At 43.5% G+C, this 25,480-nt stretch overlaps 1 protein-coding gene across 3 annotated transcripts in view; it reads left to right on the top strand.

The window, feature by feature from the left end:
* Positions 1–23,699: 23,699 nt before the first annotated feature.
* The window catches only part of Aff3 (AF4/FMR2 family member 3), a 478,613-nt gene continuing 476,832 nt past the window's right edge, over positions 23,700–25,480 (top strand). For all 3 annotated transcript variants that reach the window (XM_048352397.1, XM_048352395.1, XM_048352398.1), the window contains exon 1: positions 23,700–23,800. The gene's annotated coding sequence lies outside the window, so the exon portion shown is untranslated. The remainder of the gene's footprint in view (positions 23,801–25,480) is intronic.

Genomic DNA, 25,480 nt, shown 5'->3' with positions numbered 1-25,480 from the left:
GACAGGCAGAAAGGTCAGTGTGCAATTCTGACTGCTCTTTAGGGAAGGTAGATCAAGTTCGTGGCCAGGCCCCGCAGCTAACACCTGTGAGAATAAATATGGGCCCCGCAGACAGAGGAGGACAGGCTGGGCCTGAGGAAGGGAGGAGGGTTGAAAGGATCAAGGCCGGGCTCTGCCTGGGGAAGGGGATGAAGGGAGGGAGTTTAGCTTTTGTATGTTTTTCTTTTAATTGAGGTGAAATGCTCATAAGTAACCATTTTAAAATGTGCAGCTCATAGGCTATGTATTGAATAGCACTACCGCATTCTCCTCCGCTTTGCTCTCACCATTCCTCTACCCTACTCCCCTTGATCTCCCCCCCACCCCACACTTTTCAAATACCAGTTTCCTGCTGCTCATTTTGTTGGACTCGACAATTTTGAAACACTAGAGTTTGGTTAGCACGTTGGTGTGCAGTTGCATACAATCCAGAACATACATGGGTTCCACTTCCATATATGCGAGAAACACGCATCCTTTGTCTCTCGGGGCCTGATTTTTTTCCAGGCCCATCCATGTCTTTGCAAAGGAGGTGATATCATTCTTTCTAACGGATGGGGAAAATTCCGTTGGATATCTACATCACCTTTTCTTGACCCATTCATCCATTGGGGAGCAACATATCCTTTGAAAGAAAGAAATTGGGGGGAGGGGAGGAGTCAGCAGGGATTGGGAGAATGATGAAGGAAGTGACATTGATCAAGATGCATTGAACTTATAAATGTATTTGCTGAATGGTGAACTCCTTTGTGCAACTACGTAAAGACCAGTTTTAAAAGTGTACAGCTCATGGTGGTTAGTGCATGGGCGTTCAGTACACTTGGAAGTTGTCTAACCACTTTCATCTAGTTGCAAAACATTTTAGCACTATGGTCGATTTCATGTTGCTTCAACAAAGTACCTGAGGTAGGGTAGCTGATAAAGACGGTAGGTTTATTTAGCTCGCAGTTCTGTTTGTCTAAGAGTTATGCTGTCAAACATAGGTTCCTGGTGATAAAACAGTTCCTCCTGATAAAACAGTATCAAATGATAGGAGCTCAAGTGAGAGAGGTCCGGCACATGGCAAGAGAGGAAGGAAGAAAGAGGGCTGAGAATGAGAAGCTCGCTTTATCACAGCCCACTACCTCCATAACCAGTCCAGTCCTACCTAATGGACGTGAATCCCTTCTGAGGACCCGTGCAGCCCTGGCCTTCTCGCCTCCTCCTAGGTACCATCTTTTAAGGACCTCCTACCTCTCAATTCTGGACACCATGAACCCAACTTCCAGCACATGAGTCTTGCCAGGGGAGGGAAGATGAATAAGCTACGTCCTAACCATAGCAGCTACGAAAGGAGGCTGCGAGAGAGGAGGTTTTGCTGTTGGAACGTGTGCATCTATGATACAAAGCTGGCCCGCCTTTCCCCAAACACCACCACGACTGACAGGCAAGTTCTCCTGATGGCTCATGCGAGGAGACCTAGGGTTGGTCCACGCGCAACCCCTCCTCAGGTCAACACGGAGCCCGATGTGGATGGGAACACAAGGAGAGTCAATGTGGAGATAGCAGGGACTAGTAGGAGGCCACTGGGTTCTAATGGTGGAGGAGGAAAGGATAAAGTCAAGTGCACCTCACCTCCAAGTGCACAGAGGCCCTGGCTGACGCCGAGTTAGCTAAGTGATTTGCTAGTCTGAAAGGCGGCTGCTTCAAGCCCCGCACAGAAATCTCCTAGCACATGCAATGCCTTCTGGGAACGGTACCCACTGTACCTCCTATTACAGAAGCCACTGTGCTCAGACAGCACTGTAAATTGTCCGTGAAGCAAAGGCTGGCTTCCTATTGGCTCTGTGATCCTCTCCAAGGCATCTTCCCGTCTCACTGTTGCTGCCTTGGGTGGATGATAATGGTGCAAAGCAGACAAGGAAGGGAGGGGGTGGGGGAGAAGAGGCCGGCTCCAGGCCTCCCAGGAGAAGGCAGAAATTCCAGCTTGCTGGAGCTCATAGCCAGGCCCAGCTTGGGCCTGGGCTGGGCCTCTCCCTCCTGCTCCCGCACCTGCCGCTCCCCCCGTCTCCTCCACTCAGGAGCCAGGCCACATTTTAAAATTTCCCTTCTGGTGCATTTCTGGTGTTTCTTCACTGTTTTACTAAAAAAAAAAAAAAAAAAGAAGAGGAAAATCGCTTCAGAGAACATGTTCATTCTTGAAAGCAAGGTGTGTCTATCTGTGTGCTCCTGCGCTAAGATGGTGTTTTATTGAGGATTCCCTTATGTTGTGATTATTTAATGGACAATCTGCTCTGTTGGGAATGGCAGAAAATACAACTATTGACAGAGAGAGAAAAGATGCATTTTCTGAAATACATTTGGCAAAGGAAATCCAGCTTCTTACAAGAAAAGAATGTAATGAATTTTCCCCTATTTTTAGTTACCCATAAATCCCTTTAATAGGTTTGAGCTCAAAACTCCATATTTGTCTTGGTTCAGAGTAAAATCTACAGGATAAATGGAAAGGACTGCATATTTGTCTAATGCTATGCATCCAGGCTTCCCAAGTGGGAGGCGCGCTTTTGCAGGACCCTGGGTGTCATGGCAACCCCAGAACTGAGACCCACAAACGTGTCCAGGGATGGGAAGGAAAGGATTTGCTTCAGCTTTCTTGGGAGCAGGCCAGATGGGTATGAAATGCTCACTGAGGGCCTGCGAGCACTCGTTTTGATATTTAATCAGGATATATCGGAGGAGATGAGTTTGAACTCAGCCCATAGGAAATTTAAAGGAAGGGCCAAGTGGCATAGTGTATACGTGTGATGATTAAAATGAAAGATGAAGAAAATGAAGGGTCGGACATCAGTGGCTCAGGCTGAAATTAGGAAGATCATAGTTCAAGGCAAGCCCAGGCAGAAAAGTTTACAAGCTCTTTCTTCAACAGATATCTAAGCAAGGTGGGCTGTGGCTGTCATCCTAGCTGAGACCAGGAGGATCCTGGTTCCAGGCCTTAGAGCCTTAGAGACCCCATCTCAGTGGAAGAAGCTGAGCACGCTTCAGTGTGAAGCCGAAAACAAGTGCGTAGTCCAGGCATGCACTCGGGCAGGCAGAAAAACACTACCGCAACACATAACCACCACAAAACAGGGCAGAAGGAGGCTCAACAGGAGAGTGCCCACCAAGCAAGAGAGCAAGGCCTTGTGTTCAAACCCGCATACTCCCACCCCACCAAGAAGGAAGTGGATTCTAGGACTGGGATAGTTGTGGGCGTAATGGAGCCCTGCACTGGGGCGATCAGTCACAGTGCCCGCCCATTGAGCTGGACCTACAGGGCGTCTGATCCTTTGTGCCAGCTAACGCCCAGCTGTTATCTTGGTTCCATCATCCTATCAGAAACTTTGGTCCATATAGACTAGACAGGCTTTGATATTTAATCCCAGTAAGGAGCTTGCTGTGAATGTCACATCTCAACCTGAGTGATTTGAATAACAACAGGCCTCGGAGTCCCTCTCAGTCCATCAGTATGTTCATTCCGGACGGCAGAAATCGCCCCCTAGTGTTCTGCCTGGAATGTGTAGAAAAATTAAATCTGCACAAATGTTCCTTCTTTTATATCAGTAAATAGCACCAAACCAATCTCGCGTTTACTTTTTTTTTTTTTTAAGACAATTCTGCTTTAAGAGGAGGACATTTCTGTAACATTTCTATTGAATTCAGGGCAACAGGGGACTCCGGATAGATCACAAAGGTAGTTTTCAACCTTCTCTACAGTAATGAAAACATACACATCAGCCCTGGTGTGTGCCTGAATGCAAGCTAATGCACTCTGTAATTGAAAACAAAACAAAACAAACCTCTGGAAACCACTGAGGACTTTTCTTTAGATTTTTGCTCCCAAAGCCAATTGTCTGGCTCCTCTGCCTCAGTGAGTGAATATGTGGCCCTGATTTACAAAGGATAGCTGGCTTTGTGAACGCATTTGCATGGGATACTAGCTGTAAGCAAAGCAACAACCTACGTCTATCTATGTATGTAGATGACTACATATATATGATCACTGTGTGTGTCTGTGTGTGGGACACGATCATCAGCCAAACTGAACAACAACAACAAAAATCTCTAAACGGAAACAAAATACATTGAAAATAATACTTTCCCCTCACTTTGGCCTCAGTTCCAGGGTGACCTCTTGAAATGATCTGTACTGGTTGTTCTTTTTGCCTCCTGCCTAGATCCTTTTTTCCACACTGTCTAGGAAACTAACATATGAAAAATGCATTACCTTGACATCCTTTTTGGCTAACTCCTGGTTGGGTTTGGCCAGTGGGAAAGACTGGCAGGAGATTGAAAAGCAGAAAGGAAGAGAGGAATTGGGATGTCTCTTCCTTACTTCTTCCATACTGTGGTGCCAAGTCTATAATTGTAACCAGGTCCCACAAATCTGGCTCTCATTTGCTCTAATAGTGCTGAATCTTCTTCTTGTCCTTTAACCTCATGCCATAGTTTGGCTCTGAATTGTTCCCAAAGCCCACATGTGAAAGGTTTGGTCACCAGCCAGTGGTGCAAGTGGGAAATGGTAGAACCTTTAAGAGGTAGCGCTTTGTGGAAGGAAGTTAGGTCATTGGGTGGAGCCTTCAAGAAGTGATGCCGTGTAGAAGAGTGGTCACTTGGGCTTCCCTTAATGGGCCAAGCAACATGGGATGAAACTTCCCAAAACTGTGAGTCAAAATAAACTTTTCCTCCTCACAGGCTGATTGTTTCCGGTATTTTGTCAAGGGTAGGAAGTAGGATGACACACCCCAGAAGAAGTAATGGCAGGCTGGGAATATGGTCTAGTGGTAGAGTGCTTGTCTTGCATACATGAAGCCCAAGGTTCCATTCCTCAGTGCCACATATATAGAAAAAGCCAGAAGGGGCGCTGTGGCTCAAGTGGTAGAGTGCTAGCCTTGAGCAAGAAGAAGCCAGGGACAGTGCTCAGACCCTGAGTCCAAGGCCCAGGACTGGCAAAAAAAAAAAAAAAGGAGGAAGAGGAGGAGACGTAGTAGTAGTAATGGCATCTCAGTGTTGCAAAAACATCCCTTGTTGATTCCTTCACCCTCTCATACCTCGATAACTAGTCCCTTCACCTAACTCTCTGCTGAAATTATCTGACATGATTTCTGTTTCCTGCTGGAACCCAGACAGATATGGAATCGCTTTACCCCCTACTATAGTTTGCATATATCCCTCAAAAAAATGCATGTATTGGATGCACAATCTCCAGAGCTCTATAGTAATGATACTTGGAGGTGGGGCACTTTAAAGGCAATCTGAATTGGATAAAACATGAGGGTGGGGCCCACAGGAAGGTATTATTGGCTTTGTAAGAAGAAAAGAGAGGAGGGCCAGCACTTTGTCTCTCCATGTGATGCTCTGTCTCTGTCATGTTACAGAACAGCAAGAAAACCCTCCCAAGATGTCAGCAGATGCTGATGCCACTTTCTTGGATTTCCTCATTTCCAAAACTGAGTCAGATACACTTCACGTCTTTATAAACTACCCCGTCTGTGGTCTTCTGTTATACCAACTTATATAAACTCAGGTATCACTCTAGATAAATGAATCAGATACACCCCAATGCCATTCTTCCTCTTCTCTGGTAGCATTTATCATAGTTTTGTCATCACTATATTTCTTTGGGGCTCTGCATCAATCTCAGAGCTCACTGAAGCCTAAGGCTGACTTACTCATTTTCAACCCTAGCATCAGGAAACTCTCAGTCCTAAAATGGGCAGCTCATTGACACTATGTGAATGTCTATGGAGTTGGAGGTCAAACGAACAAGGTCAGAAGGGCTCCCCTGAGACAAACAAGGCATACTGTAGCTTTCACGTTGGGATGCTGCTATGTGCCAGACTGTGGATTGGGTGGTAGAGCCTTGAGCAAGGCAGACCTACTCAAGACTATGAAGGAATTTATAATGATTTACAAAACTATAGGTGGTTACAAATGTGTTAAGTTCTTTAATCAGGAGAGGGAAGTGTGCTTTGTAGTATTCCAGAAAAAATGTTTTAAAAATGAGAGTAGATAGTCTAAACCAAGGTTTGAAATCTGAAGTGCCTACAAGCCCAGGAACGCCATAGAAGTATGCTAATCCAGCCAAGTGGAAAAGATTGAACTGGAGAGGGTGGGCTGCCAAGACTCAGCTTGAGTAAATTGTCTTTGCCCCATGTTGGACTGATGTCTGTTTTCAAGAAAAGTCAAAAACTAAATTTTTATTGTTTTTACTTATTTCTTTTTGTGCCAGTCCTAGGTCTTGAATTTAGAGTCTGAGTGCTGTTCCCAAGCTTTTGTACTCCTGGCTAGCACTTTACCACTTGAGCCATAGCCCCACACCTGCTTTTTTCTATTTTCCTATTTTTTTGGTAGTTAATTGGAGATAAGAGTCTTACAAATTTTCCTGCCCTAGCTGACTTCAAATCACGATCTTCAGATCTCATTCTCCTGAGTAGCTAGGATTACAGGCGTAAGGCACCAGTGCCCTGCTATCATTTTTATTTTTAAATATCCAAAGTACAAAAGCATGAGAGAACCACACAGAAAACATCAATAGACCTGGTGCTGCCAGCTTCCCATTTATTTAAACTGCTGGTCTAAAGAGTGAGCAGGAGTTAACCTGGAGAAGAAGGTGTCTGTGTATTGGGGCTGGAGGAGGCGTTTCAATGAAGACAGTCCCAGGTAAAAAGATTAGTATAAACAGACAGCCCAAAGAAAACCTGGAAGGTGGAAGGGAATTTAGTAGAGCTATGAAATGGAAAGGAGACACGGTAGAGGATGAGGCCAAGCATCCAGGGCTGAAAGCAAAGTGTCTTCTGGTCTAAAATAGTGGACATTGCTGGTTGTATTACTGTCGGTCATCTTTCTTTGCAACTGGACTATCTAAGATGTTTAGTTACTAAGAAATGAGTCCTTTGGAGTAGGGAAGATCTCTGCAATCGAAGGTCTACGTCAACCGTGGCAGCCCCAATATTTCCAAGTATGGGTTTGGCATTGAGAAGAATGCAGTATAATAGTTGAGACTATGGATTTTACCAATCCTATGTATACTATATTTTTGCCCATACATACCTACCTATGATATTTTTTTATAAATTAGGGACCCTAGGAGTTAATAAAAACAACAGGAGAACAATATAGCAATTGCTAGGATTAAAAATATAAACGTGCCAGGTACTGTTGGCTAATGCCTTTAAACCTCTACTCAAGAGGCTGAAATCTGAGGATCACAGTTTGATTCCCTCTTATCTACAATTAACCAGCAGAAAACCCAAAGTGGCTCAGCGGCCTGAAGTGGTAGAACTCTATTCTTGAGTGAAAAAGCTTAGGGACAGCCCCCAGGCCCTGAGCCTGAGCCTGAGTTCAAGCCTCACAACTGACAAAAAACAACAACAACAACAAAAAAAATATATATATATATATATGCACATACATACATACAAGTGGACTTTCTCAACATCTTATGGTAAAGATCTACCTCCCCAAAGCTGGATCTCTGGGTTCATTCCCTGGGAGAGTGTAGAGTGGGTGACAGAGATGGGGAGACGGGAGAAAAGAAATGTATCCCAAGGGACAAAATGATCCAAAAAGTCAGCTGACCCCTTGCCTGTGACCAAATGATCTTACACAGGTGAAAACGGTCACCATTTACCTAAGGTGTGAAAGGAGCTTCTCAACTCCTGCAGCTTGCAGAAGGAAATCCAGTCACCTAAGTAAGACTTCTCAAGGCATTGTATCGTAACCTCGGACTTAGAAACCAAGGGGTGGACTTCGCGCAGGTGAGCATTGGTTGTGCAGTGATTGTCCTGGACAAAAAGTGGGAAATGGAGGGAAAAGTCGATTGGGATCAGGCTAGCGGCAGGGATGACAAGTCAATCCTAAGTGAGCCCTCGGGGCCTTTGCACTCGCTATTTCCTCTGCTGGGAAGACTTCGCTGTAGGGGGGTGCCTGGCTGGTTTCCTTACTCCTGTCAGCTCTGTACTCCTCCTCAGGAGATTTTTTTTTTTTTCTCAAATTTTTATTGTCAAACTGATGTACAGAGAGGTTACAGTATCATAGGTTGGTCATTGGATACATTTCTTGTACTGTTTGTTACCTTGTCCCTCATGCCCCCCTCCGAGATTTTTTTTTTTTTTTAAATGCTGTTAAGCAAGGCATTTCCTCCGGGGATCTCCAGCTCCTTACTCCGCTTTAATTTTCTTCCCTTATAATTCATTTCCCTATTTTTCTGACTTGGAATTATGTATCTGCCTGATACATACCTTGAGGTCCCCGGGACTTAGCGGAGGCACTGGGAAGTAAAGTCTAACGAATCTCTACCGAGCTGTCTCATTGCTAGCTCATCTGCACATCCATCCGGCCCTTGGAGGGCTGCACTGAGGAAGATCTGGAAAAGCAGAGTGTGGTCGTGGTTGGCCGCTGGGCCTGGGGAGAGAATGGAGAGGGAAATGGTGCTCCAAGTGTCCTTTGCCAACACACGAGCCAGAAAAGTAGGGACTTGGGAGGCAAGAGCACTCAGCTGGCAAGGTACAAGGTAGGGCAGGGCAGGGCTAGAGGGCAAAGCACAGACTGGGAAGCTGCTGTGGGAAGGCCACGTCCAGGGATGGAGGTCACAGGTCACAGGGTCACAGGAGGTCACAGGTACGGGCACTCAGAGGTGGCCCCGGGTGGCTGAACCTGTCTGCCGTCTTGCCTAGGGCAAAGGCAGGGAAGGTTGAAATGAAGAGGGATTTCGATGTCCCTTCCTCCGGCTCCCAGCCTCCTCTCCTCACTTTCTGTGAAGGAGCACTAGGCAGGGAACAAGCCCACAGCTCATACAGATGCTCTTCCCACTTGCTATTATTCTCATCCTGTGCTGAAAACCTGCTATGTCCACTATGCATTTAATGCACCGGCACGCGAGCACCACCACGGTAAGCAACACTAAACCACGGGGAAGTAATAGTTGCTATTTTCCTGTGATCACGGGAGTGACGGGTGGCTGACCACCTCCGGGGGCGGGATTGCAACTGGGGGCGACCCCCTCTGCCAAGCGTCACCTGAGTCGTTCTACACACGCGAGTCCAGGAAAAAAAAGATCCAAGACTTGAAGTACACTTTTTCTCGAGTGTGTATTGGAAATGGTTTAAGTCCAATCATTGGGAGTTTGGGGGTCATCTGGCCCCCAATATCCTTTAAATGCAATGTTTTAGCTATATACCTGAAACTTGGACCCGTTGTACATTTATCTCTGAGTCCCTTTTTGGATTGGAGCATCAGCTGGGCTAGGCAATAGTAAGATTCTGATCCGTGTGTATTTGTAGTCACAAGTGAATGGCGAGGAATTGTTCTCACGCTTGCCAGAACCCAGCACCTCAGTGCTGGCTTCTCAGGCTGAGCCCCCCCCCCCCCCCCCGCCCAGTCTCTTTCTCATTCTCTCTCTCTTTTACAGAACAAATAAATGAACATCACTGAGCATCTTGGATCTGCATCACCAATTTCTGGGATAGAGCACAGAATTGAAGGGCACATCTTTATTTCCCCCTACAATATGTATTCTTGTGTAATAATCTCCCTTCCATTTCCTAGAGTCTTCTTCCAGCCAAATGATGACAAACATAATACAAACACCACTTGCAGAAGAGATGGTCTTTTATTAGTTTTCAGAAAGGGCTTAATTTCCTTCCAAACTCATCGTCGGAATAGGGACCAGCTGATGGATGGGAAGGAAGCAACTCCGAAGAGTAAACACCAGGTTTTGGAAATATGATTATGCTCCTAATGGTAAAATAATTATAAGCAGGGCCCTTCAGGCAGACTTGAGTTTACCCCCAGGAAGAATTGCACTGCTATAGTTTTATGATAGATTAGGACTGGGAATTTAAATTATTTAATTGTGCCTCTTTTGAAGTAGAACTACTTTAGAGAGAGGAAGAAAATAATCTTTAGCCTCATATTTACATTTTTTTTTCCTGAGGAGCTGTTTAGATTTCGGAGTTGATTTCTCACGCAAAAGAGGTGTGGAAATGCCGGGAAATGGTGCGCAGTTTCCCACTTGGAATAATTTAGTCTGCTACAAGGAGCAGAGTTTCTCATCCTGCTACATAGTTTCTTTTTATGGAGATAGAATTTTACACAAATGATTTGAAATCCTAGCTTGTTCATTACTCAATTGTTTAGCGTTCATTTTTTAAAAACAAGACTTGAATTGGAAACAGGCCCCTTCTTTCCGGGTTGCACACCTGCACACTCGCTTTCTAAGTGGCTTTGTTGATGGCACTTGAAATTAGCAGCCATCAGGGTGAATTTCTATCCACACGCACGTTCCAACCCCGTTCCCGCAGAAGCATCTGCAAAATGAGGCTGAGATGCGTAGGAGGAGGGGCCTACAGTGCTCCCCACTTCACCCCCACTGCTGCCCACTCTGAAAAAAAAATGCAACAAGCCACTCGCTGCAGGGGGCCTTCCTGCTTCCTGGGGTGATTGAAGTGTTACAGAAAATGAAACCATGCATGGGACCAAGGCACTTCCATCGGTCCAGAGGGCTGGTGTTAATGCACTTCTCCTAAGAATAAGATCAAAACGGATCATAACAAAGAAAGACCGTGGCAATCAGGCAAGACCCTCTAGTCGCAGGGTGGAGGGGTGAGAGAAACAAAACCCATGGCTCAATGGCTAAGAAGATGGGTAAGGCACTGACTGGGTCACGCACTGAAGAAGCAAAGGGCCAGTCCAGCATGGCTGGTGTGAGGGATTCCAGGCGGTCCTCTCCCAGGCGGCCCAGAGACAGCCTCCCTGCGGTAGGAGTTCCTAGAAGGTCAGAGAGGATAGCCCACTGGAAGGGAGCGTCTTCTTTGCACAGGTCCTCGTCATTCCTAGAGGCTTTTCCCTCGGTGCAGCCCTCTCCCTTCTGCAGCTGGGGCCTGTCCTCTACCTACAGTGGGTGGAGAGCCCACAGACCCCCTTTCCCTCTCCCCTCCATTCGGCAACAAAGGAAATTATCCCAGGATGCCTGGGAAGAAAGCCACTGCCTAATGAGAAAGGCATGAGGGCCGTGTACTGACACTACAGTGCGAGTTGATGCCAGAGGCAAAATGTAGAAACTTCCCTGGTGATGTTCCAGTTGCCAAAACAAAGTAAACAGTAAGAGCCCACAGAGGCAAATTCATTCATCTGAAATAGCATAAAGGATGACCAATCTTCCCGATGACTAGGGACAGTCCCAGGGTAGGTAGTAAAACTCCCAAGTCCTCAGAAACCTTCAGTCTGGGGGAATTAGCACACTTGGTCATTTAGTCACCTTGCTTTTCTACAGTCAGAGTAGTTGGTTTATCCTAGTGTGAGGGAAGCAAGAAAGTTTTAATTCAGATCTGGGTAAGGAAAATCTAACAGATGGCCAGGTGCGTGGCTCACGCCTGCGATCCTAGCTACTCGGGAGGCTGAGATCTGAGGATCCCAACTTAAAGATAGTATAGGCAGACAAAGCCTAGGGACTCTTATTTCCAACTAACCACCAAAAAGCCCAAAGTGGGGTGTGGCTCAAGTGATAGAGCACCAGTCTTGAACAAAAGCACCAAGCGATACCACAAGACCCCGAGTTCAAGTTCCAACACAGTCACACACACACACACACACACACACACACACACACACACACACGATGTATCTCAGAGGGCTGTTATTGAGCTAATACACTGGAAAGGGCTTTCCACAGCACCTGGCACACAGCAAGCACTTGATTTCTTAGTGTCTGTCACCACTATTGTCACTAGCCGCATTTTTGTGACTTCTCTATCCATAGACCTTGAGTTACCACAAGCAAGGGTAAAATATAGCTAAGGTTAAAATAAGTAGAAGTCCCGAGCAGAAATTAAGCTCATGTCCATAGCTCGATATTGTAATCTTCATGTCGTATAATTTTCTTCCTTTTTGCATTGGCCGGCAACGATTCCATACCAACTGGTCAGAGAAAGACATCTCCTCTGCCCAAACGCTCTTTTTAACCAGCAGCTCAAAAGCCTCTGCCGTCTTCTCTTTCTATTGGGCACTCTTACCACCGCTAGACATACGCGTGCACGCATGCTCTCTCTCTCACACACACAGACACACACACACACACACACACACACTAGTACTACTACCCAGACTACCGTTACTTGGTCAGGGAAGTTTAATTCTGCACTTGGGAACTGGTTGGCCCTTCAGTAGCTGAGTTAATCTCATTTCTTGCTAAGTGATGGTTGAAGAGGCCAATGCGGGTCACAGTGAATTAGCCTGGGTGCCATTGCTGCATATGCTTCAACTCTTTCAGTCTTTTTGCTTCTGTTACCCGATACTTCTCTCTCCCCACGTCTGACTCTCCTTTTTCCTCTTCGTTTCTGACCACACACTTCTGTTAGGCGGCCTTCTCTCCACTCTGACGGATTTAGCCTAACTCTGTTCGTTTCGGGGTCCCTTCCCCTGATGCTAGGCTCCCACTTCCTACTCTACCATTGTCCCCTTTCCGCTTTTAAAGCCACTTCCATTTCCTAAGGGGCCTGATGTACCACAAATTGAAAGGCTAGTCAGGATGCTGCCCTTCTCCTGTGTTTGCTGACAGTTCGTTTCTTTTGCCTTTCTGCTCATGCCCCTCCTCTGGGGGCTCCCTCTCCGCACCCCCAGAGGTGCTCCTCCCTCACGTCTGTCCCGTGGATCATCGTCCCACGCCTTTCCCCGTCTTCATTCCCTGACACGAGGGAGTCACTTGGTTCTGCCAAGGTCTGGACACAGGAAAGTCCTTGAGAAAGCCTTTCCATGACTGGAATGTGCGTTTAAAAGGCTGCTAGAGTGAGCTGCTAAAGCTTTACAAATGTTTAGGATAAAGTATAAATGAGAAAAATATGTTCGGCAAGGTTTTCGGTTTCTAACTAAACCATGTTCTTAATTCTCTTTTACTGAAATGTAACTGTTGCAATCTAGAAGAATGTGTTCCCAGGAACATGCTCTTTCTATTCCTCCCTTACCATCTCTCTCTTCCTCTCCTCCCCCCTCTCTCTTTCTCTTTCTCTAGTCTTCCCTCCCTCTCTCCCTCTCTCCCTCCATTTTTCCCTACCTCCCTTTCTCTCCCCTCCCCTTTCCTGACAAGGAAAAAATCAATATTTTGAGTGCTCTTGTTTAATAGCAACAGTACTCTGGCTGCGAGTTACAAGCACCATCTTTTACACTATTGGCCAATGTCAATTCTCTTGGATAATGTAAGCTTTGTTGGAATAAGATTTTTACTAACTTACAGCTACAAGAAGAAAGCACATTATGAGGACATAAGTTGCACAAGCATATAGCGTAATAAGTTTTCGTGGAATGAATATACATCCAGATCAAGAAGCTGCATGTCTCATCGCTCAATGGTCTTTCTATGGGCCTTCTTTGTCACCACTGTTTCCCTAAAGAAGGCTGTTATCAAGATTTCTTTCATCATCATCTCTGCCCACATTCTTTTGGGAATGGGTTTTCTTGCACAAAATTCTGTTTGTGAAATTCAGAGCAATTCAATCATTGCGTGTGTCTGGAGTCGACACGGGAACTGTAGTCTGTCACTCACCAGCTAGGAATGAATCTTCCCTGGGTAAAGAACTGCAAAAATCAATAAAGAAGCACAAGCAACAGAAACAATCCATGGGCTACAAAACTTCACATCTTTACTGTGTTGTTGGCTCTTGCTTGAAAGACCCACCTGTGAAGTATTCTGTTGTGTGACTAGACCACAAAATATGGGTTACTGCTGAAGGATATTTGTGCTCCTTACTATTATAGCATTTAAGAGTATAAATATTCATGCACATGAATTTTGGTATATGGATGTACCCATTCTGTTTGGGATAAGTTCACAGGTCAAATAAATTTGGTGTAAGTTGTGCAGCTACTCGGCCTTAGTAGACACTTATTGCTGAACCATTGTGCAATTTATTCTCAGTAGTGATTGAGCATTCTAGTTTTTCTACATTCTTACCAATCCTTGCAGTTGTCTGTCTTTTGCATTTGAACTGTTTGGGGAAATGTATAGTGATATCTCTTTGAGTTTATATTGACCTACTGTCTCCTTATGCTGAATACTTTTTCAAATAATATTGAACATTGTATACATGTTCCTTTTGGGATGTATTGCTCACATTTTGTCTGAAGTTTGTCTGTTGTTTCCTGATTAGTTGGTGCCAGTTCTTTTGCAGATTCTTTGTCAGGTCTGAACCAGGTATATCCTATTATACTCTGCTGCTTGTATTCTCTTTGTAATTGACAGTGCCTTGGGATTGAATCCAGGGTTTATAGACACTAAGCAAGCGCTCTACCACTGAGCCATACCTTCAGCCCAATTCATTTGTACCTGCATTCTATAATGATTTCCTTTAATGAGCCAAAATTCTTCATTTTAACATAATCTAACTTGCCAATTTTCCTTTATAGTAATTGTTTAAAATTTTTTTTAGAAATCTTTGCCATCATTTGTATCACAAAAACATTCTCCAATATTTCTTTCTAGAAGTGTTGAACTCTTTTCATGTAGTCCTACAATTCATCTGAAAGCGGGTTTTTTTTGGGGGGGGGGTAAAGTATTAGATATATATGAAGAGTTTTGTTTGTGTGGAGAGCCAATTGGAAAAAAAAAACAACTAATTTCTCCATTGTATAACAGTGTTAATTTAATCATAGATCAGCAATAGTGTAAGTGCAGATCTATTTCTGGAATCTGGTGTATTACGTAAGAATTCATTCATGTTAAATAAGAACTCTGCTCTTATTCTTCATGATTGTCTGGACACTTAGCAGGTCTTTGCATTCACATATAAACTAACAGAAAAAATAACTTGGAGAAAATCATTTAATACTTAGAATTAATATGTCATATCCTCTTCTCACTTAAGTCTTTTTTTACCTACTGTCTTGCAATTTTCAATGCAGAGGACTTATTGAATTTTTATTAAATTTATTCCTAGTTGTATGGTATTTGTTGACTTTATTTTGAATAGTATTGTTAAATTTTTACTTCCTGATCAATTGTTACTGATACATAGAAATATAATGGATTGTTAAAAGACTTTGCATTTGATGTTCTCACCAAATTCATTATGAATTTTAAGTTTGTTTAGTCTCATCTTTTCTGTGTATCTCATCATATTGCTATGAACATAACAGTTGTATTGTTTCCTTTTCAATTATTATATATTTTTAACCTTCTTGTCCTGGTCATATTATTTATGCAGTGTAATATTGGATAGAAGCAGTGACGGTAAGCATCTCCTTTTCATTTCTGATCACAAGGATAAATGCTTTCAATATGTCACCATTAATTACTCTGTTATAGAAATCTTATAAATACTTTATCATACTAAGGGAATTTCCTTTTATTTCTAGTTTTCTAACGTGTTTCTTCAATAAAGAAGTATTGAATTTGGCCAGATGCTTTTCATAAATCAGTTACAATAATGATATGTTTTCCATATTTAGTCTAATAATGTGGTGAATTACATCAAATGATTTTTCAAATAGTAAGCTAACATTGCATTACTGGATAAACCCAACTCTTCTGTGATATATTATACTTCGTATAAATTGCAGGATGTAGTTTACTAATGGTTTCTTTTGGCTTTTGTAGCATAAGCGAGTTTGATTGCCCTTTTTTTTTAATTGACTTATGTCCTCTGGTTTTGCTATTGGGAATGTGCTGGCCTCATAGACCATTATTGAGGTGAATTCACTGACAAGAAGCTGCAAATATTCCAAGTGAATAATTTGGTCAGCCTGTGAGAACACCCACGGCTGTCTCCTCAGACAAGATCCCGGAGAATGTCCTCATTTGCAGGACCTGCCTCGCTCCTTTGCACAACATCTATACTCACCTCCTCATTCCTCCACCCTGAGCTTTATTTCATTTTAGATTCTTTCTCTTTTCTCCAGCATAATTATTTAGAGGTTCTTCTACACAGTAAATGTATTGATAATGTGTGTGTGTGTGTGTGTGTGTGTGTGTGTGTGCGCGCGCGCACATGTGCCAGTATTGGAGCTTGAACTCAGGGCCTTTTGCTCTTGCTGGGCTTTTCTTGCTCAAAGCTGGCACTCTACCACTTGAACCATTCCTCCACTTCTGGCTTTTCACTGGTGATTGGTGGTAAGAGTAGCTCAGAGAGGTCTGCTCAGGCTGATTTTGAACTGTGATCTGAGCCTCCTGAGTAACTGGGATTACAGGCAGGAGCCATTGTCACCTGGCTACACATCAATAATTTTTAAGCTGAGCAATATACTCATGTGATTTAACACTCACGTCTTGATGTACATTTAGAGTGTTTCCAGTTTGGGGCTACTATAATCCAAGACTAAAAGTTTTGGTGTAGCCATATGCTTTCATTTCTTTCCTTGTTTATGCAGTAGTAAAATCGCTAGGCCATATGGTATATAGATGTTTTTAAAAGTCTGCTAACCTGGCTTTCAAAATAGTTGTGCCACTTGAGTTGTGCCACTTGACCTTCCCACATTCCATCAGTGTACAGAAATCATGGCTTCTCCCCATCCTCTCCAATACTTGGTTTGTAAGACATTTTAATTTTGGACATTCTATTGTAAGGATATTTCATTGTGATTCAAATTTGCATGTCTCAAATCACTAACACTGTGATATCAATCTTCTCTGTGCTTATTTTCCATCTGCATATCACTATTGGCGATGTTTTGGTGTAATCTTTGCCTACTGGGTTGTTTGGGGTTTCTTATTATTATTGAATTTAAATTTCTTTCTTTCTCTTTCTCTCTTGGTCTCTCCATCCCTCCCTCCCTCCCCCCCTTCTTGTTTTCTGTCCTGGGGTTTGAACTCATGGCAAGTGCTACCCCTGATTTCTTTGTTCGAGGCTATCCCTCTACCAACTTGAGCTACCACTCCATCTCCAGCTTTTGGGGCAGTTAATTAGAGTTAAGAGTCTCACAGACTTTCCTGCTTGGGCTGGCTTCAAACCATGATCTTTAGGTCTCAGCCTCTTGATTAGCTAGGATCATCATAGGAATGAGCCATCAGCACCCATCCTTGAATTTAAATACTTTATAGACTCCATATCTTCAGTTATATTTGGGGCTTGTATTTTCCCCCAATGTCTCATCTACTTTCCACTCTCTCAAAGGTGCATTTATAGAAGCAGAAGGTCTCAATATTAATGATGTATAACTTACCAATAGTTTATTTTTATGGATGCTGTAGCCAAGTCAAGAAAATAATTCCTGGGCTGGGGATATGGCCTAGTGGCAAGAGTGCCTGCCTCATATACATGAGGCCCTGGGTTCGATTCCCCAGCACCACATATACAGAAAATGGCCAGAAGTGGCGCTGTGGCTCAAGTGGCAGAGTGCTAGCCTTGAGCAAAAAGAAGCCAGGGACAGTGCTCAGGTCCTGAGTTCAAGCCCCAGGACTGGCAAAAAAAAAAAGAAAGAAAGAAAAAAAAGAAAATAATTCCTTTGAGTTGATGGTGACAGGAAGGGAGATAGTGATATTCCAACAAAAGCCCCGACGGAGCAGCAGGTGCTGGTGTGCTTCTCCCCCTGTTCGGAGTAGCTCCCTAGAATGACTAAGCTGATATCCAGTGCTAGTTCCTGAGAGCTTCCTCTGGCCCCCAAACCCCACTTCTCCCTGATCTCTAGCAGACTGGAAGTATCAAGAGAATTAACACTTTCAATGATCAGCCTTTGACCAGTAGGCGTAGGTATGTAAATACTCCAGCCCCCCCTTCCCCACCCCCTGACGGTTGCATCCCTGGGTCAAGTGTTCTACCCTAGTTCCCGGCTCATTTTCCTCGAAGTCTAAGTTTCAGTTGACCACAGTGGGTTGGAAAATAGTTTCTTTCAGCTGTTCTCCCTTCCCTGCCTCTCTCCCAATTCCCTATTGGTGTTTCCTTCACTTCGTAGAGAAGCTACTTTCTGTACAACACTTGTCTGGAGTTTACTTCGGAGAGAACGCAAACTCACACTTAAGACTTGAACTAGTGCAGGTGTGGTACGACCTGGCTCCTATACAGCAATCAGAGGAGACACTGGGACTCCAGAGAGGAAGGCAGAGGAGGCCACAGGGCTCTGGGCCCTGGTCAGTCTTACAGAGGTCGCCATGGCTTCTGGGTGAATGAGTGTTAATAATCAAGGTTCTTTTACAGTATTGGGGTTCCCTGTGGGGAGACTGCTGGTAAACTGCACCTTGGAAATAACTGAATGACTCACCAACCACACACAGTGCTTCCCTAGACTAACATTTTCATCCAACTGAGGTGATGCGTTTCTTTCACATGTGTTTATCCCGTAATAGTCATGAGAATGTTCAAAAACAGAGGAAACATTTGAAATGTACAGAACCAATTAGATTCTAACCACTATCCTAGATGACAATCATTTCAGATCTTCTGATACACTTAAAAAAGGAATCACAAGTCAACTTTTTCCTTAAGCTGTAGAAAGTCCGATCAACACAGGGTGATTTTTAACCTCATTCCTTTCTGCAATTTCTGTTTTGCTCATTAAACCCTAATGAGTCGGGTGATATTATGAAATTGGTGTTGATCTTAAGGCTTGAAAGCTTAACTGTGCAACTTCCAAATCTGAAAGGACATTTTCTAGTGATAGAAATATCCGGCATTGCCAGCCAACTCAGTAAATTCACTCAGAAAATTGAGGTGACACATTCCTGTACATGGGTATACAAGTATGCTTACCCCCAAAGCTGAATTTGCACTTTGTCCTGTTTCTTCTTTCTCCAAAGTAGAAGGGAAACTTTGCTCTGCCTGCCTTTAGAAAGGAAACTGTAGATCACATTAACCTAGGATTCACTGTCCAAATCTCTATAGTTATGAGGTAATATAGAAAAGATAAGCTACAAAACTAGATGATCCATAACAAAGTGAGCATCTGCAAAGTTTGTTCCCAAACATCCCTTTTAACAACAGTTTACTAAGTTGCCGTTTGTTTTAAGGGGTGAAGAGACTCTTTCGCTTCTTGCTCTGGATCTAGTGTCTATTGCCACCTTGTTTTGTGTATCAAGGACTCTCATTTGTAAATGCAATCAAGGACTCCTTTGCTTTCTGGATTCCATTTGGATTTGATTAATAGAAATCACCAGCAGGAGACCAGAGACCAGAAAGAATGAAATCAGGGTACTCCCTCATAGAACTCCCTCTCAGTTGAGTTACTGTGAACAGGATATGGCAATTGACCTAAATAGCAGCTCTTTTGAGGCAGACCCTCCCTCCCCCAGCCCTCTGGTCACCGGTGGGGGCTGGGGAATCAGAAGTGGTTGGTAATGGCTTCCTGCTGTTGCTAACCCTGGATATCCTTCATCCTCTTTTGTTGGTTTCCCTTTGCTAGGCCCAACAGCACTTTTTAGGGGTTCTTTATTGAATGTTCCTCAATTATACACTCCAAGTGAGTACGCCATTTGTTTGCTGCCGAGGACCAAGGCTGGTAGAGTGTCAGATGTAAACAGCACAAGGGAGGGCCATGCAAGTCAGTGGCAGCCAGAGATGATACATCTTGTGAACGGTGCTGGCTTTCAACTGGCAGGTGAAAGCGAGGCTGCAGAATTGTTCACATCACAGGTAAAATGACTGTCTAATGTTGTCCCGCCGTTTCTCCCATCAAAACATAAAGAGAATCCAAAAACTCACTGTAGAGAGAGGGGGGGAGAGAGAGAGGAAAGAGAGAGGTTAGGCATATTTCTTAATAAAACAAACAAAACTCTAACCTTTTAGTGTAGTTGTTTTATTTTTATTTTGTTGTTTCTTTACAAGACATTTTCTTTCGACATGTACCATAAAACTCTGCATAGAAGGATATCCTGACAAGCTCTTTCATCAGAAGTCTTGCAGCTAAAAGCCACCCAAACAGGATGGGATTTGTCCCATCATAAGAATTAGTATATAATTATAGTTACAACTGACATCTTAATAAAAGCCATAATTAAATTAATGCCATAATTAAATTAATAAATGTCGTAATTGCATTCTGTTTTTAAGGACAGAGTCCCAATCAAACTTCTTATTCCTCTGTTGCCTGTCAAAATTTGGTCCTCATATATATGGATTTACTTTTTCATTTTTTTTATTTATATGGATTAATTAATTTTTGTGACGCTGAGGACCAAACTCCAGGCCTTGCACTTGCTAGGCAAGTGTTCTGCTACGGAGCTACACTGCCAACGTATCTGTGGATTTAACTGGCTTTTTGGGGGGCGCGGGTGTGAGGCTATAGCTCAGTGGCAAGCCACTTGCTTAGCAAGTACAAATCCTTGGGTTCAGTGCCACCATAAATAAACAAGTGAATGCCATTTCCTAGGACCAGTGTCTTAGCTAACAAGATCTTGTGTGCATCTTGGAAGGCGCCGCACAGGCCATCAGGTAGATAGACATATCTCTCCCTTCAGGTATCTGGGGGCCTCTCTTCTGAAATAGGAATTGGCTTCTAGAGTCACACAGCCTGGAGTTCAGGCTCTAGCGCCATCTCCTGCTGCCCCTTTGACCTTGGAAATGGATCACAGTACACCATTCAAACATTTAGTCCAAGTTCCTGAAGCAAGATAAACACTGATAAATATTAGCTCCTGCTAAAATTGTTCTACTTCATAGCTGGTTCTGTCAAACATAGTATTTGTTTCAATAAGATTCAAAAAGTAAATATTGATAATGCTTTTGAGTGACAGTTTCAAAATGATTAGGTTCAAAGAATTAAAGAGTAGTGGAACGAAAACAGACTCTCTACCTTTCAAAGAAAGCAATACATAATTCATGTAAAAAAAATGTCAAAACAAGAGACGTACTAAAAGATACCAGCAAGGAGAACCCTAGGAAATAACAGAACACAAGACAGATAAATTATGAAGACAATAAAAGTAAATGGAAAAAAATTCCTTTTCTAAAGGGCAAATGCCAGAGAAACATAAACTGAAACTGAGCTTCCAGGATCCTAATAAATAAATCAAATTGACAAAGAAATATGAAAATTTAGGAAGATGTTTAACACAAAGGAGGCAGGAGTTACAATATTTCTCTTCATACAATGTCAATTTCACTGTAATTACTGTATAATTACAAGGAGAATTTGAATTTCCTTATAAACTGGTTAAAGGTATGACCAATAATACAATTAAAACCTGTAAAATATTTGCATATCCAAAAACATAGCCTCAAAATTCAAAAAGGGAAAATATTTAAGACAAGAAGTAGTTTGTTAATAAATCCCAAAGGTAAGACACACAATGGTATTCTGAGTTTGAAATAATAACCAACTTTCACCTTCCCCGCTTTGGAATTTCCCACTCACCAAGTACTCTCAGCTCATAAAATCACCCAGGCCATCAGGTAGGATAGGTTGTCTAGAGTACCCGATCCACAAGATATCTCCCAGCAGCTTTTTCTGGGACTGCTCAGCAAAGAACTTGAGCAGAATGGAGTCTGATCATGGCCCAGGGAATGAGAGAGAGAGAGAGAGAGAGAGAGAGAGAGAGAGAGAGAGAGGAGCTACATCTGGCTTCTTTTGTTTAACCACAGTGCATGGCACATGAGCTTGGTAGTCTTGTCCACCTGGCCATTGATTTGGCAGCCAGTGGGAAAGCCATCTGAGCCACCTGTCAAAGAGCAGGTAAACTCATGCAACGATGCCCACAGCGCGTGTACTGCAGCAAGGCGAGGGCCTAGAACTGAGGAACACACGCTTGCAAGTGTCCAAGGCCGGCCCCTAACTCACTGTGGTTACGTATTTCGGGAAAACTCTGATTGTTTTGATGGTTGATACAATATCCATATCCTATGCAGATGTCCTCATTGGCAAGCCTTTTAACAATGTGCGCACAAACCACAAACGAGAGCCGCATCGTTTTCAACGATAGATATAAAACTATACTATTTCGTACAAAACCTATTCTCATTTAACGATTTATTTCAACACTGCTCTTTTGAAGAAAAGTAAAAGAAGACTATTAGGTTCTTCTCACATAATTTTAACTTATAAAATTTGGAATGTTTACTTATAACATTTAACGATTTCTAATATATTGGTATATATATGGCATCAAAAAACCCCGAAGTATTTGAATAAATGATTCTAAAAAGTCTTGCCTAGGAACTGTACAAGGCCCATCACAAGAAAATGCAAAATAATGTTCATGAAAAGTTAGCCATTATTTAAAAATATTAGTTCCTCAAATAGTGCTTCAAATTTATAAATCCAAGCAGTAAAAGTAATAAAACAGACCCACACAAAATATTAGTGCTCAGGCTGAGTTGAAAGTCTCAGGCCTGTTAAAGCTCAGTATGTCATTTAAAATTTATTTTGGTAATGGAAGGTAGCTACACCTACACAGTATCAATTTAATGATTTTTTTCCCCTTGCCTGCTGGCATGCTTTAATCACATGTATGAGTTCTTATCACTGTCCTGTTCCTTTGCTTTCACCATCTCATTTGTATGCAAATTCTCTTGTATGCAACTTATTCCTTGGTAAATGCTACCAGCAGATTGAGTGTCTCTGTAATTATGTTCCGTCCCTGTCTACCTTATTTGTTTCTTATTTTATCGCCACTGCAGCCCCTGCTTTAGTTCCAGGCTTGAATTACAGAGTGGCTCAGGCAGCAATTTTTCTTATGGGTGATGGGCCTACTTTACCTTCCTCTCTTAAATGTGTCACCTGCTTATGTGGTATTCTTCTAACCTGACTGTGTGGGGTTTGTTCCTTTTTCCTTGTTTTCCTTTTCTATTTTTAAAAAGATCAATTTATAAACTGTATGTCTTTGAGTTCTAGCAGAGATAAGTTGTTTGACTTGCTCACTTAGCCTCCTCTCTTTCCTCCCCCCAGGATTGATGTATGCTGTATCAAAATACGAGGCAAAATTACTTTATATACAAGCATATGTTCGGGGCTGTTTGTACTAGGGCTGAGAAATCTAATGAAAACATGGGACAGTCACGCCAAGAATAAGCATAAACATTATGCATATAGAGTTACATTTAAACGTAAACACAATGGTGAATATACCTGTCTTTCCTCATTTGTACCAGTGTATGTGGAAATTGTGTGAGTATGAGTGTGTGTGTGTGTGTGTGTGTGTGTGTGTGTGTGTGTGTGCGTGCATGGGCTGAGTGGGGAGCTTCCAAGTACCATCTGGAAAGTAGAAGAGTCTACTCACGAAGTACACTAACCCCTAAGCAGGGAAAGGAACCGAGATGAACCAAGATGGTAGCCAAAGAATGAAAGCCTGGCAATGGGAGAAACCTGACCAAAACCAGGATGCCGTGGAGCCGAGGGGCCCGAGGGGAGCCTTTGGTCCTGGTCTCCTGAATGTCCGGGTCATTTGGGTGCCCGCAGAGTTTTGGCAAGTTAGGAGGACTACCGAAATCAGTACCTGAAGATAAAAATATAGTTACAGGCTTCCAAAATGCCCACGGGGCTCTTTCAACCAGTCTGTACGAGGGCAGGAAATGGCGATGTAGGCTTTCTCCCTTGGCCACCACGCCGCCTGGTTCTGGTGTGTCAAGTGGCCCAGCCTCTTCCTCCAGCCCCCTGGCTGGCCTTACCCCTGCCGCCACTGAAAGGAGGTGTCTCGGGTGTCTGCTTCAGTCGCTCGCCTCCACACTTTCATATCCTCTATCAACACCTGCACGCTTGGGGTGTGACCACACACGCTCTTCCTGTTTGTACAGAAAGTGCCATTCAGAAACCTCGCAGTGCAAAGGGAGCTGCACACGGCCTCCCCAGAAAGAAGATTGGAGACAAAAGAAAGGAGCGTGTGGACTGAAAGGTGAGCTCAGGGTGGGAAGCATCAGGATCCTGGGGGGGGTGGGGGGGCTGGTGCCCGGGAGAAGGCAGGCAGGCCTCTGCTCCTCAGGTGTGGGCAGCGGCTGGTATTTCTAACCTGCCCCTATAGAGATAACCAGCCTTGGTTGGTCCAGCCAAGGGTGGACCATGAAAAGACTGTGGTGGGATGTGATCGGAGCAGGCCACATTCTCTGTGTGCATGTAGCATGGAAAGAAGATACACCCTAGGGGGGAGCATGCTAACACAGATTTGTGATGGTAATGATTCCATGGCCCCTGCCTGAAGCTCATTTAGGCCTTAGCTGGACCTTAGTGGGAGTAGCCAGGGTACAGCCACCCACTGGGTCGGTGGACGGCCTCGGCAAGTGACCTCACAGGAGCAAAGTAGGGGTGGTGGTTTGGCCTAAGGCCCCTCTCACTCCTGCAGAAGTAACCCAGAATGCATCAACTCCTGTGGGGCTAAGAACACTGGGTTTGTGTTCTTTGAGAACATACTGTGTGTGTAAGTGTATGTGTGTGTGGGCTGTATGTGCACACATCATGTATTTATGCAAGACATTACGTGCATATACATGCTGAAACATATATACACGTAAGTACACATACTATATGACACAAAATAGCATAATGACTTGTTCTAGAACGGAGCCTTGAACTCAGAATCTGGGCATTGTTTCTTACTTTCTTACTCAAGGCTGGCTCTTTTGCTACTTGAGCCACGTCTCTACTTCTGGCTTTATGGTGGTTAACTGGAGATAAGAATCTCACGGATTTTTCTGCCCAGGCTAGATTTGAACTGCATTCCTCAGATCTCAGTCTCTTGAGTGGCTAGGTTTACCAAGTGAACTACTAGCACCCATCCTAAGTGACCCATTTTTGAAACCCCAGAAAACCAATAATATGGTAAAGGACCTTTTCTATATGTACATTCCTTGTCATTTAAGTCTTACAAATATTAAAGCACGATTGTGTTTAGATAATCTCTTCTACTTAAGAAGGATTTCCCCCTTTTAAATAGAAGATACTGCAGTAAGAAGAGCTTGAAGTCAAATGTTCGCAATAACCAAGTGATAGCACAATCATTCTTTTGAGTGTCAGTTATAAAATTTAATCTGTTAAAAATGATTAACTTTCTGCTTTTATCTAAAAAGCACTTGTTCCTCGGTGCAAACTGAGACGTGACGAAGTACATGAGTCCTTTCCTTTATTGAGGGGTATCAAGCTTTCCCCTCTCACTGGCATAGCAAGATTAGTACAGTGAAAGTAATACAAACCTGCCATCTTCTCAGGGTTGTGGTTTTGCTTCTGCCAACTGCTACTACTCTGGGTGTTACCTGCACTTAGTGTTTAGTTGTGTCATGCATACTTTTTAACTGGCATTTTGAGGATGGGGAAAAAAAAGTATATATTGCTCATTGGGTAGACTTTATGGTTCAAATCCCAACTTGAGTGAGGTGGATTGGGACAAGTCACCCTAGCTCTATATCAGCGGTCCCACCTCTGCTCAATGGGTGCAATCCTAGTCCCTACCCCATAAACAAGGGTTAAATGAGCGAAACCCACGTAAAGTGCTTAGAAGAGTACCTAGAACACCGGAAGGGCTCAGTCAGTATTAGCAATGGCCTTCTTCCTCCTCATCACCATCATAGTAGTCACCACCATC

This window comes from Perognathus longimembris, chromosome 8 (genome assembly GCF_023159225.1).
Source record: "Perognathus longimembris pacificus isolate PPM17 chromosome 8, ASM2315922v1, whole genome shotgun sequence".
NCBI classification, from domain to species: domain Eukaryota; kingdom Metazoa; phylum Chordata; class Mammalia; order Rodentia; family Heteromyidae; genus Perognathus; species Perognathus longimembris.
Note: the sequence above shows the minus strand (reverse complement) of the source record. Positions and strands in the feature narration are given on the sequence as shown.